Consider the following 13,753-nt stretch of genomic DNA (forward strand, 5'->3'; position numbering starts at 1 on the left):
TCCAAAAAGACCGTGTGCTGGTAAGCTTTACACCTTGTGACGCTCGGAATGGTTCAACTAACGTATCTCCAATGTTTCCCCGCTAAAACATTATGCCCCCACCTCCTTGTAGGCCAGATACTCTGTAACGGGTCGGAGTTCCGTTCGGGTTTCAAACTTTGGTCTATCTCTCCGGACCGTCAAGAATAGCATGGCCCTCATCCATGATTAGGACCCTGTTGGAAATCTATCTTTATGTAATTCTGTGTCCAAGCTATTCGATTTTTCCTCTGTAGGTTGCCCAACGGAAGCATTAGAAAAAAGTTTGATGTTCCGTGCAATCTCATTCAACACATTGTATCAATCATTCCTGGATATTGGAGCGATTCCAGGTTTTGCAAGAACCAAAGCACTGGCGATGTTTGTGTTTCGATTGACTTCCTGCGAATTTTCCGAATATCAGGATATAAAAGGATTCTCCTTATGCCCTTATTTTTCTGCATTTGGTGTTCAGGTTGTTTAAGAATTCAGCCAAGATTGTTGCGTCCCATTCCAGCTCCATGGCTAAATATTTGATGTTAAATCCTTCTGCGAGTCCAGCAACTATCTTCTGATTTTCGATCACTTCTAGTCACCTGATTTTAAGTCTCGTGCAAGCGACTCTATAAGTCACTCCGTCAGTCCGTCGGTCGGTCGCTCGGTATGTCGGTCTATCCGTAACTCTTTTGTGCTTGGCGTTTTTGGTTAAGATCAAAGGTCTGTTGTTAATAGATGCTTATTCTTTTTAAGCTTTTCTTGGCCTTTTGGCCAAGATCAAAGTATAGTATCTGTTTTTACTACATGCTGTACTTATGTTTGTAACTTTGTGATACAAAGTGGGGGATCACTTGTCTGCATTAATTTAATGTAGAATCATCATCCACTTTACAGCCAGTCAGTCTCAAAGTCATTCATCATTCTCCAGATCATTCAAGTTGTTTTTGAAGGATTCCAGTTATTTTATAAGCATTCAACTTATTCTTAAGGTCATTCAATTCATCCTTAATTCATTAAAGCCATTCTAAGTCATTTGCTTTTTATTTATTTAAGTCATTTCAGCCAATTTTTGCTCATTTCAGTTTATCTTTAAGAAGTTCATGTCAATCCTACATTCACGCATTCATTCATTACACGAGAGCACGCGACTAATGGCTATCTTCTTGGTTTGGCATTGCAAGGGATCTGCAATAAAGCATTGGACAGTAAACCCCCTTTTATAATACATAAAATGCTATGATTTCGATAATGTTGCATGGATTTCAATAACATTTTGGATAATAACTAAAATTAAGCGACCCTTTGATGGAACGATTTTCATTTTTTATGACGTATATTTAGGGGAATATTGATATTTACTAATCTACAATGAAAGTAATTGACACAGTATATACATATACATATATATATATATATATATATATATATATATATATGTATTAATTCCTCTGCCCTCCAATCTTAAAAATTACATCGCCATATTGTCGAAGACATGATGTAAGCAAATAAACGAGCCAGAAATTCTACCGAGTTTTCTAATCATAAAGACATATAACAGGGTGGGTTTGCGTGTGTGTACGTGTGTGAGATGTTTTTTTGGATTCTGTATATAAATAAAAATATATAGCAGTATGCTTACATATATGGAATAAACATTTCTATTAGAACTGAACCAATATATACCTGTAAAAGTGTGCTGTCATTTTCCTATATATATTTAGTAAAACTGATAATTAGTAAATATATATATATATATATATATATATATATATATATATATATATATGTTCGTGTGTGGGTGTTTCGGTACGTGTGGGTGCTTGTGCGTGTGTGTGGATGTGTGTAATTTTCATAGCATGGCGTATTTATATCAATGTTTCTTTTAAGCCAAACTTGGCTGCTACGTTCAGTAGTAAACGCCAGAAATATTTTCAAAATCTTTTTTAGTTTCGAATGCATTGTGTGACAAATGTGAGCGTGATCATTAAGAAGGGAACATAAAACAAATACATTTTTGCGCCAAACATATAATGGGATAGTCTTAATTATCATTTTATATTCCATCAAATAACACGCTAGATTGTTTTGCTTCATCTGCGAACAATCGTTGCGTGTTTGCTAAGACATTTTGTTAACTTGTGTCTTTCAAAGAGAATATTATAGAAAGCCTGATTCGAGTGAGGAGAAAATCTCTAGTGAGGATTTAATCGATCCGACACACTTGTACTCTCTTCATCTGTAATGGGAATCATCAGTGTCTATTTTTCCGTTAATGGTATTAGGCTTAGTAGAATTACGCAAAGAAGATTTAATAAGAAAGAATCGAAAAACATTTAAAAAATATTCCTTTAAAGCAATAACACAAACGAGACGGAACTGAAAACAAAGGATCAGCACACATGACAAACCATGAGGGTACGGCCATTGATTTAGTGTCATGTAATGTCTTGCAAGAAACTAATGTCTTAGGTGCTATTAACTGTTTGAAACTTTATACTTGCGTAGTAAGCTTTATAATGAAAACATTGTCACAACAACGGAAAACTACTAATTATTTTAATATAAGGGCGAATTTACTATACGTTTACATAATTAAAATATTATTATAGATATTAAATACTTTGATAAACAAAATGTGTCTCACCGAAATATACTTTTAAAAATGTTGAACTATATACGATACGAGCATTTCTAATATGATAATGTTTCAATGGATAAACAAAAATGATTTTCGATCTAAAAGAATCGTTTATTATACTTACTTTAAAACTTAAAAACGTACCATTTATATTTATATATAAAAAGGCAGTTAAGCTTCCCTATAAACTATTACTTAGTAATCATGTACCGTACTTTGGGGTAATTGCGTAAAATGCAGGTCTAATGCGACAACAAAAAAAAGAAGTACTCTTTATTTTCCTTGTTGCCAAAAGAGCACTTTTATCTTTTTGGCGCAGTTACCCGAAACTTGGCGCAGTTACCCGAAACTTGGCGCAGTTGCCCCAAATACGGTACCGTTTATGTTTCCATAAATGTTAAAGCTAGTCATTTTAATATATAATGCTATTTATTGCCACGCACTCCTCTTTCAAGTAAAATACTTTTCAGGCATATTGCAATATTAGTTTACGATTTGCATCTTTTCTACATATGTGAAAATAATTGCAAGTTATATTTAAAAATAAATAATATCTAAATATATATATATATAGAGAGAGAGAAAGAGAGAAAGAGTAAGAGAGAGACAGACAGATAGAGAGAGGGTAAGATAAAGATTGTATTTTAAACTTTTTGTATACTCAATCAAACTGACCAACAAAAAATTGTGTTAACATACCGCAATGTACGTATAGTACACATCACGTATATTACTACAGAATATCTTTATATTTAAGAATGTGTGTAAAAATATTATAACACGTAGTTCTTTTTACATTATCTCTTGATCTAAAATAAGTATATAACTGCAAATATCTCGCTTGAGCTTATCACTTATCATTTACCAATATACAAGAACGCAATTACTTTACTCATAAAACAAGTACGAATTCATGAATATAGATGACATGATATAATTCTACATTTTGTTTTTAATTACGCTGAGTTTTACCTATTAAACGAACTTAAAATGTATCCTTATAAACTACAGCACAAAATAAAAGGTACTCGCTGTGATGTATAGACATAGACCTCTTTCGACTAAGCATAATAAATGTATTTCAGTTTTGCAGTGGAGACTTACTTTAAATGAAAAACAATAACTCTGTTATATTTTTATATTGAGTGTTAAATTACAATTCTCTCTATCCATGCTTTAATTTAATAAAATATTGGAGATGTATATTTTTTTACCGGAAGAGACAATTTTTTATGTTATAGTTTGTATGTCTCGCGGTGATATATTGGCCTTTCGATTTATTTTTCATTTTGCGTCAGCAAATTAGTTTCCAAATCTTAATGGGCGTTAACAGTACAAGAACTTGACTTCTATAAAATATACATATGAATCTAACTACAAAACTAATGTTTTTTTTTGTCTTGCAAGTGTTTAATTATTAAATAAGAGATAATAATCTGTTTTTCCTTGTAATATAACAATTGCACTGATGTATTATATATTCTATTATAGTTTTATCAGCAAATTCCAGATTATGAATTTATCTAGACTTGAAGACTCTCCAGTACAGCGTTATTACTATAAGTTATATTATTAGAAGGTGTATCCTACCCTAGAGGAGCTAGAGTAACGTTATGTCGACATGATGTTTTGGCTTGGACTACTATGCTATAGAAACGGGTCAGCCACCGTTTACTTTTCGGGTAATGTGTGCTAATGTCAAGTTGTAGCGTTAAATCTTTGCATAGATGAAATGAACGCATTTTATCATGGGCTCTAGTACACAAGTCCAGTGCGTATCTGATTACATATCCTTAGTTTATTAAATAGTTTCAGTGAAACGCATTGTTAAGGTTTTTCACTTCATTTTAATTAATTTATTCGAGTGGGAGACAGTAGGTATTTTCTGATACTCCTTTATCCCACAGCCGTCACAGATCCGCGATAGTTTCCATATTCATCAAATGCACTTATCAATTATAACATCGTTGACAATATTTAAGGATATAAATTATTATTTTGAATGGCGTATAACTAAATAAGCTATCCAGGAGTAAAAGTATAATCGTATGTTTAATTTTTCCCTCAAGACGATGACGTCAACCACATATTAAAATAAATGTAATTCGGAGTAATAAAATGTACATGAGACAACTCAATGTTCGATTAACATTAACCCTATCACTCATTTTTGCAGGAATAAGGTTCTTTTTAACTGATTATTAAAGCATCACTATGTCACAACATTTTTATCATACGTTTCTAAGTGTTAAAATATAAAAACCTAACGGTGTCAGAAAGTTACTACTAAAGTAGTGCTTAATGTCTAATATCCCCAATGGTTTTAATTCACTAATTTATATTGCCTTTATTTATTAATATATTTTAAAAAATACTGAGGCTAGATTTTATATTAAACATGTTACTTTAGATGCAATATGTTACCTAAGTTATATGTTGTAACTCAATGTTTAATGTTCATCGAATTTATCATATTATCCATGTGTAAAGATGTCATCAGTGTTTACACATATATTCTAACGCCAGCTGTGGTGTTGTATTTATTCTAGATATCAAACAATGATTACTTATATATGATCGGGCTTATATCTATATTGACAATATAAATAATTGTATATTTTCCCAGAAGTAATTGCACTAGATCGGGAACTTCTGAAACGTTTATTAGAATGCAAACGATAGTATATAATAAACATGACTACAATAAAATGGTCAAATAACACAAATATTAAGGCAACGAAATTAATTAAGAGCAATTTGATAGATAAAATAATACTGTACGAAAGTGAATGTAAATATTTCCAACGTATCAATCTGAATTTGCCGCAAAACCGGCTCCTAGTTTTTAACAATTCTCAATATCGATTTCAAATATTTATTTCATCTAAAATGAATAAAATATTTTTTTTAAATTAATGAATATATATTTTAGATGAAATCATATGTAGGCAACTATTCTTCAGCAAGAAAATAAAATAAAAAGACTGATTTTTATTTTGATTTTTTAGAACGGCAATCACGTTTCGAACCACCTGCTGTAGTATTGTATGTTTTAGACACAATAGTATATTTAAATATATGTGTTCGTTAATAATAAAAAGGTTACATAGAAGATCTCTTATATTGACTGGGAAATGTACAATAAACGAACTGCATGATAATAAATTAAAATATGATACTAAATTGAGTAAGGCAGCGGAATAATGCAGGAATAGAGTACCTTTTGTAATGAAAAATACTAAAGTCAGACAACGTATAGCGATATCAATGCAAGGATATTAGTATAATAAATACTATACCATTGAATGAACAAATATTGACTAAAAATCTAACTTATTGTATTTATTTGGTCGGTAATCTTAACTTTTCTACAAATTAAACGGCTATCTAAAAAACATCGACATTTATGTAGAATCTTTCTGAAGATAGACCAATTTTCCGTACACTTGAAAATGTTAGAAACTATTTATATAAGGTCCTTAATGGCTTCCTCTTGCAAAGTAACACACATTCATTTTTTTTTTTTATTTAATTCACTTTTTTGCAAAGAAAAACACATGCATTTTTTTTTATTTAATTCACTTTTATTTAATAAAAATATATAGTTTGATTCTATTAGTCGGTTAAGAACAAATCATTAATATAACATATTACACTTTAAGAGGAGTTTTACTCATATAAAAAGGAAACACAAATTAAATGGAGTGTCCTTAATCCGCGGACTTACTTTTGGATGGCATAGAAATAATAATAAATATCAGTAATGTGATTACTTTTGAGTTTGATGCTGGATACCGAACGTTAACCAACTTTTCGTGGATTTTTCCGTTACTGGATATTATACTCTTCACCCGACAATCCATTAACGTGAAATAGTTTTTCTTTTTACCCCATTCCCTTTACTTCACTATTTTCTGACTTCTATCAAATAAGCTCTATTGCTTACTTGTAGTTTCATTAAATACTTTGCAATCAAAATCCGATCCCGCATTTTACTAATTCCTACTCTCTGAGGAGAAGGAAATTATTTTTTCGAAACTTAACGAATTAAGATAGCCCACTCTATTTTTGTTTCCTTTTGGAAAATTGAATATGTTTTTAACTGTTCTAAAAGTGTATTAACATGTTTTATTATTTTTTTGTTCTCATAAGTTCTGTTTCGTATTTGGTTTCTTAAACTTTGCATCTGTTTTTGCATTACTTTATAAATGTTAAGTCTTTAATATTAATAATATATATTAAGTTTGCTAGTGTTGATTATCCTCCTGAACTTTATTGTAATTCATACTTTATATATATATATATATATATATATATATATATATATATATATATATATATATATATATATATATATATATATATATATATATACTAGCAAAAGTAACAGCCTACAGAAAATGGACTCTGATTTAGAAAAATATAATAGGTTATGGAAAGGCAGGGTTGTAAAGAGATGGTTTCGAATTTGGGGGTACCAAAACCAACGGGAAATATGATTAAAGTAAAAATAAAATAGATCAACCCCATAATTTATTATACCATACCTGTTCACACTGAAACACTTATAACAATATTCTGTGAATTTATATTAAAAAAAAAATTGTTAAACTTTCTGACATATTTCCATTCTATGGAGATCACACGCGAACGAACACCCCATAATTTTATTATACCACATTTCTCCAAACTGGAACTTAATTATCAAAGTATACTTACGCAGATAGATTTGAAAAGTATTTATTAAATGATAAGTCTATTTCCATTCTATGGAGGCCAGGCGCGAACGCAGAACCCCCAAGTTAATTATACCATCCATATTCAAGTCAAAACATACTTATCAAAGTATTATTATGTACATATATATCAAAAGACTTGTAACATTATTTGTTTTAATTTTTAATTTTTTTTTATTTCGATACTTTGTGTACCAGGCGCGTACGCAGCCCCCACAATTTTAATGAATCATCATTATGCAAGATCAAACATACCCATTCCTGTATCTCGATACATCTATCATTATATGCTATCAGTTTTCTATAATAGTCAACCATATTGGTGCCTATTCGTGACCAGACACACCCACAGATGTTCAGCTTTATATATATATATATATATATATATATATATATATATATGTATATATATATATTATTGGAAATGCTAATTAATAAAAAGTGAAGAAAGTACCCAATACTGTTGTAGAGCAAATATGCGTTTCATTTTTTATTACCGTATGTTTCTGTTAAGTTACATTATTGTTTCAGCTAATAGGCCGTTTTTTGGGCCGTCTGTAACTTCCTCAGACTTTTACAGAAATGTTCGTTATTTTGGGATGAAAGAGTGAAAGAGTGAATTATGTCCGTGGGTGCGAGGAGGGCGGAAGAAAGAGTGGAAGGGAACGAGGGGGAAAGGTGGGAGGGGGCGTTTGATATGTCGGTATTGTATTAGTTTTGGGGTTTAAGGAACTTGTGGTGGAGTGTCTGGTAAGTGAATTTCTGGTGTGGCTGAGGGCATAGGGATACATGGAGTGGAAGGGGAATATGTGAGGGTGGGAAAAGGGGGGTTACTTTTAAATTCGAGTCTTTATGTTAATGTGTGTATGCGTCTCGTTGGTGAGATGATTTCTTGGTAACTATGTATTGACCTGTATGTATTGACCTGTTGGGTGTTCGCTTATGTTTGGAAGTGAGGTAGCTATGATTCAGTTTATTTACTTTTAATTTTTATATTGTTGTTAATTGTTTGGAGAGGGATAGACAACGATCGCGGGCACGGGTACACCCATGCACACGTACATACATATATCCTTAAAAGAAACGGTCATATGTTCACAGACATCCTCGCCCTGGCGTGCAAATATATGCACACATGTGCGCCTGCATGCATACCCACCATTGTTGCTCTCGCTTACGTCAATTGTTCTTTAAGGTGCTAAAATTGGGTACGGGTGCGTCGTCGATGTGTGTATGTATCTGTGCATGAGCGCATCCATGCTTACGCACGGACACCCAATTTTAGAAGCTCATTAGACTCATTTGATTTGATCAGAAAATTTAAACGAATTATCACACACGCACACACGCACACACACACATATACATACATATATATATATATATATATATATATATATATATATATATATATGGGAAAAACAGGAATTTATGTTTTTTTTTTTTTTACATTTTTTACTTTAACGAACAACAATGGTGATACTGACTTATATCTGAAGGTCTGTCAAAATCCAAGAAAATAGCAGAAAATAAGCTATAGCATTTAAACGAAAATCTATGGTGTTAAGTATTAACATTTCAACAGTCCTATACCAAATATTTAAACTCTTATTTTCGAAGAAATACTTTGACTTCTTCACTGATCGTTTCGTGATTAGATTATTTGTGATATTGAGCGCGTTTGTTGAGAAAAGTCTAAACATTTCAACTTTTGGCGCATACGTCGTACTTACACCGAACGCGTCATGTATGTATCTATGTGTGTGTATATATAAATATATGTGTATCAGTTTGTTTGAACGTGTTTTCTAAAAAAATATTAAACATATAGTTGAGCAAAAAGAGTAAGAAACGCATACAGACGTGTATTTTATACACTGAAGCTAATTTAATTGTCGCGGAATTTAAATGATAACGAATTTCCTAGACGAGTATAACAATATTTTCATAGCGTCTGACTGTAATCACGTGTGCAATTCCTGGCTATCTTTGGAAATTTTCTTTTCTACGAACTTTTTGTTCGTTTGATTTTTTATCCCACTGTTTTTCAATGAATAATTGATAATGTTCATGATACACATGGAAACTATTATCTATTTGACAAGGAGATCATGTATACGCATACTTCACTTTTTATATTTACTATCACAACCCTGACTTTGTCTTGTCAATAATATATATAACATATATACATATGCATATACATATATATATATATACATTTGCATATATATACACATATATACGTGTATATATATATACGTATTTATATATATATATATATATATATAAATATATATATATATATATATATATATATATATATATATATATATATATATATATATATACGATTTACACATATATATTTAGGGGTAAAAATAATTCTAGTTATGTACATATCGAATGTATTAATCATGGAAAATTAAAAAAAAATATAAAGTGACAACTAGCTGATCGGTATCGAACCTTCTCTCAACAGATCTAAATTCTAGGCGAATTAATATATATATATATATATATATATATATATATATATATATATATATATATATATATATGCTAGCGGAACTACCCGCTGTTGACTGGGTTAAAAACAGCCTAGAGAAAATGGGCTGTGATTGATGAAAGTATAAAAGGTCATGAAGAGGAGGGGTTGTAAGAAATAGGTTTTGATATTCAAAAATTTTACCCTAAGCAAAATACGATGAAAGTAAAGATACTTTTCGCGAAAAGATATATTTTTATAACAACTTTGTTTCCATTCGTAACTAAGAGTGACCAACAAGATGATGTTTTCTTACCAAGAAAAAAATGATATATATATATATATATATATATATATATAATATAAATATACAAGAAATAAATGTTACCATAGGCAATAAAAGTTACTTTTATGGTAGAAAAGTTAATCTGTTTGTATTTTTAAGTAGTTTGCAAAAAAAAAAAAAAACAATTAATTCACAAATCGGTTTAAAAATATCAAAATGGCAACGACTTTGCAAAGGAGAGCCCCCGATTTAAATTTGATGGAGTGACACCTGAGCATTATGTGTTACCAATTTAAGAGAGTTCTCTCAACGTAAGGAATATTTATAATCATATTTTAATGGTTTCCTTTATTTTGTGCTTGAGGAATATTAGATTATGGCATGTGTAGTTTATATAAAAATTCGTTCAAGTAGTTATCGGCTCAAATTTTGTAAAATTTCGGTTCGGTGAAATTATTTCAAATAAAGAGCATTAAAAACTATTTAAAAAACATGAACTGAACTTTTATTGAATACGGTAACATTTATGTATTGTATATTTATGTTTTTGGGTAGTCGTTTGTTGTTTTTTGCTAAATATTCTTACTAAATAATATCGACGAAATATCGAAAAACAAAGAACCAAAAACAGTTTTAGAAAATTAACAAAGCTTTACTTTCTTTAGTAACATAATCTAAAACAGCAAAATGGGGTATTAAAAAAGTAAACACGTAATTACTTACGTTTTTTTAGCAAAGAATCGATATAAATATGAATAAGAACTAAATGACGCCCTTTTTCAAGCAGAACAGCTTCGTTTCAGATTTACAATATTGAACGGTGTAGTAGGCGCCGTCGGATTCAGGGCTGTACTATTGTTATGTTAAGAACACGCAGGAAGGGTTGTAATCAACTGAATTCTTTCTGGTACAATGACAAAAAAATCTTAAACAGATATATAAATAAAAATAAAAAGGGTATGTAAATGTTTTTAAAAAGACACGTAATCACGTGAGCAGGATTTACCCCTTCTGTTGACACGATAACAAGTAACGTTTTTATTTTTTGTTTATCTAGTTATATATTTCCGAAAGCTTGCCACGTGCAAGTGGAGAAGGAAAAAAACAGAGTCATGCAAAATTTGTGTCGAGAATTGTCTACAGTTCCAATTTTTTTTTTTTTTTTTGCTTTGACTTTAATGAGAACGTAAGTATATGAGGTCAATATATTCGACACAATATGATTCAACTCAAAAAAATAAATAAAAGCTAACGGGAATTAAGATTAAAGTTAAAGTGTTATTAGGCACCCTCACCCCTTTTAAGAAACCTGGTTAAACTTTGTGGCATATTTACATTCTATGGAGATCAGGAACGACCGAACACCTAAGAATTTTATTATACCATATTTCTTAAAACTGAAACACAACTATCAAAGTATACTAACGCAAATAGATATGAAAAGTACTTGTTAAAGTTCGTGTTAGATTTCCATGGAGTACAAGCGTAAACGCAGACCCCACAATTTTATTATACCATCCCTGTTGAAGTTGCAACATACTTATCAAAGTATTCTTATGTACAGCTATATCAAAAATCCTTGTGAACGTTTTTGTTTTTCGTTTTTTATTTCCATATTTTGGGGGTGAGGCGCGAATGCAGATCCCACAAATTTTTTATGAACCACCGTTCTGCCAGGCCAAACATTCCCATTTCTGATGCGCGATACATCTTCTATCATTATATGTAATCAGTTTTTTTTTAAATAGTGAACCATATAGGAATCCATTCGTTACCAGACACACACACATACTTTCAGCTTTATATATATATATATATATATATATATATATATATATATATATATATATATATATATATATATATATAAGATGGATATATCGCAGTGTAATGTATTGGAGAAAAAAAAGGAAAATATGATGGAAACATACATTTCTAAACGATGTTCTCTTTGTGTGCATAGAGAATTTCTCAATGACTTAATATATATAGTTTCTATAATGTTCAAGTGTAAGCAATAGTGTGACCTGTTTAGAACGAGGAACGATGTCGACATTAAAGGCAAATACACGTTTTTAAGTGCTAAAAAATCGCAGTGTCTTCTTTAGTAGCGCATTACACAACTACAAACTTGGCAAATTACACAACTACAAACTTGGCGAATCAGTAAGATAACCTAGCCATGATAAGCGCGAGAAAACATGCTATCAATCTACTAAAGTGTCTGTATTTTTAAATTTAGAAACTTATTTTAAATTAGATTGTACAATATACAAAATATTTTAAAATATATATGGTGTCTTAGTGATGAATTTAATCACATTATCCATATAGGGCGTGGAAAAAAGCATAAAGGACCTACATTTTATTTATCATCACAGGTTTTGCAAGATTATTCCTAGTATGCATTCTATTATTAGTGTTTTCTTGACTTTCTTAAGTTTCCAAACCCCTCTATGCTCTCTAGCTAATTTCATGTATTTGTTTCGCGTTTTGTCTCATTAATTGTATGGAATACCAATATTTTTCATCTGAGCAAGCTTTTTCCTTTGTTGCTAATAAAAACATCCTTTGCTGCCTTTGCGTTGGATAAGTTTTTTTGTACGTGCACGAATCAAAGGAGTTGTTAATTCTCTGTTTTGTTTTATTTTTAGTACAGCTGCTGGTGTGTGTTTGTTCTAGTTGCCTGAGTGTCCATTATGCAGTTGTTTACATTGTTCCTAGTCTAATTCCTTTCCCAATATGTCCTGTATATTCTTGAGTATTTGGTGACTAGCTTGTCCTATTCATTTATTATGTAATTTCTCGTTCCGTCTATGTATCCACATAGTCTAAATTTACTGTTTAAATATGCATTTGTAGGTGTAGGGGGCTACTAACAGGGGACAACAACTACTGGGGTACTATGTTGGGATATAGGCAGCAAGATGTTGGTTCACGTTGCACTTGAACTTTTGCATGTCAGTACAGTTGGGGAAGCAGGGACCTGAAATGGAATTCCAAAGTCTAACGGTTCTGGGGAAGAAACTACTTGAGTAGAAAGATCTTTTACATCTAGGGATCTCTACAGTGTGGGGTGGGATTTTGCAGCCTGTCGGGTCTGTCGAGGGTGTTCACGTGGTGGGGGCACATGTGCTTGCAGTTCGTCAGAGCATTCACCATTATAATACTTGTAGAACAGACAGAGGGATGCAACATTTCGTCGATGGGACAGAGGCTGAAGCTTAGATGCCAGTTCAAGGGCTATAAGATTTGCGGCCCTCTTTAGAACCTTGCCAAGGACCGAGAGACTAGTAGCCGATGCACCAGCTTAAATATGACAGCAATACTCCATACATGAGCGAATGGTTGCCTTATAGAGCTACCGGATACTTTCAGGTGTAAGTAGTTTTCTAGCACGGTAGAGAGAGCCCACCTTACTTGCAGCGGCCCTGGCAATGCCCTCGGTGTAATTGTTCCAACTCATGTTTCCTGTGAACGTTAGGCCAAGGAGCTTGAAAGACGTACTCTCACATAAAGAGACGTTGGTCATTGCTATAGTTGGTAGAGAAGGTTTCTTGTAATTATTGAATGAAACTAGTTTAGTCTTA

The 13,753-nt window shown here is 31.5% G+C and overlaps 1 pseudogene; it reads left to right on the forward strand.

Moving 5' to 3' along the window:
* The first annotated feature begins 766 nt into the window (after nucleotides 1-766).
* Nucleotides 767-897, forward strand: LOC145286759 (U2 spliceosomal RNA; annotated as a pseudogene).
* Nucleotides 898-13,753: the final 12,856 nt, after the last annotated feature.

Source organism: Euprymna scolopes, chromosome 10, assembly GCF_053919585.1.
Source record: "Euprymna scolopes isolate OS-2025 chromosome 10, ASM5391958v1, whole genome shotgun sequence".
Classification (NCBI taxonomy): Eukaryota; Metazoa; Mollusca; class Cephalopoda; order Sepiida; family Sepiolidae; genus Euprymna; species Euprymna scolopes.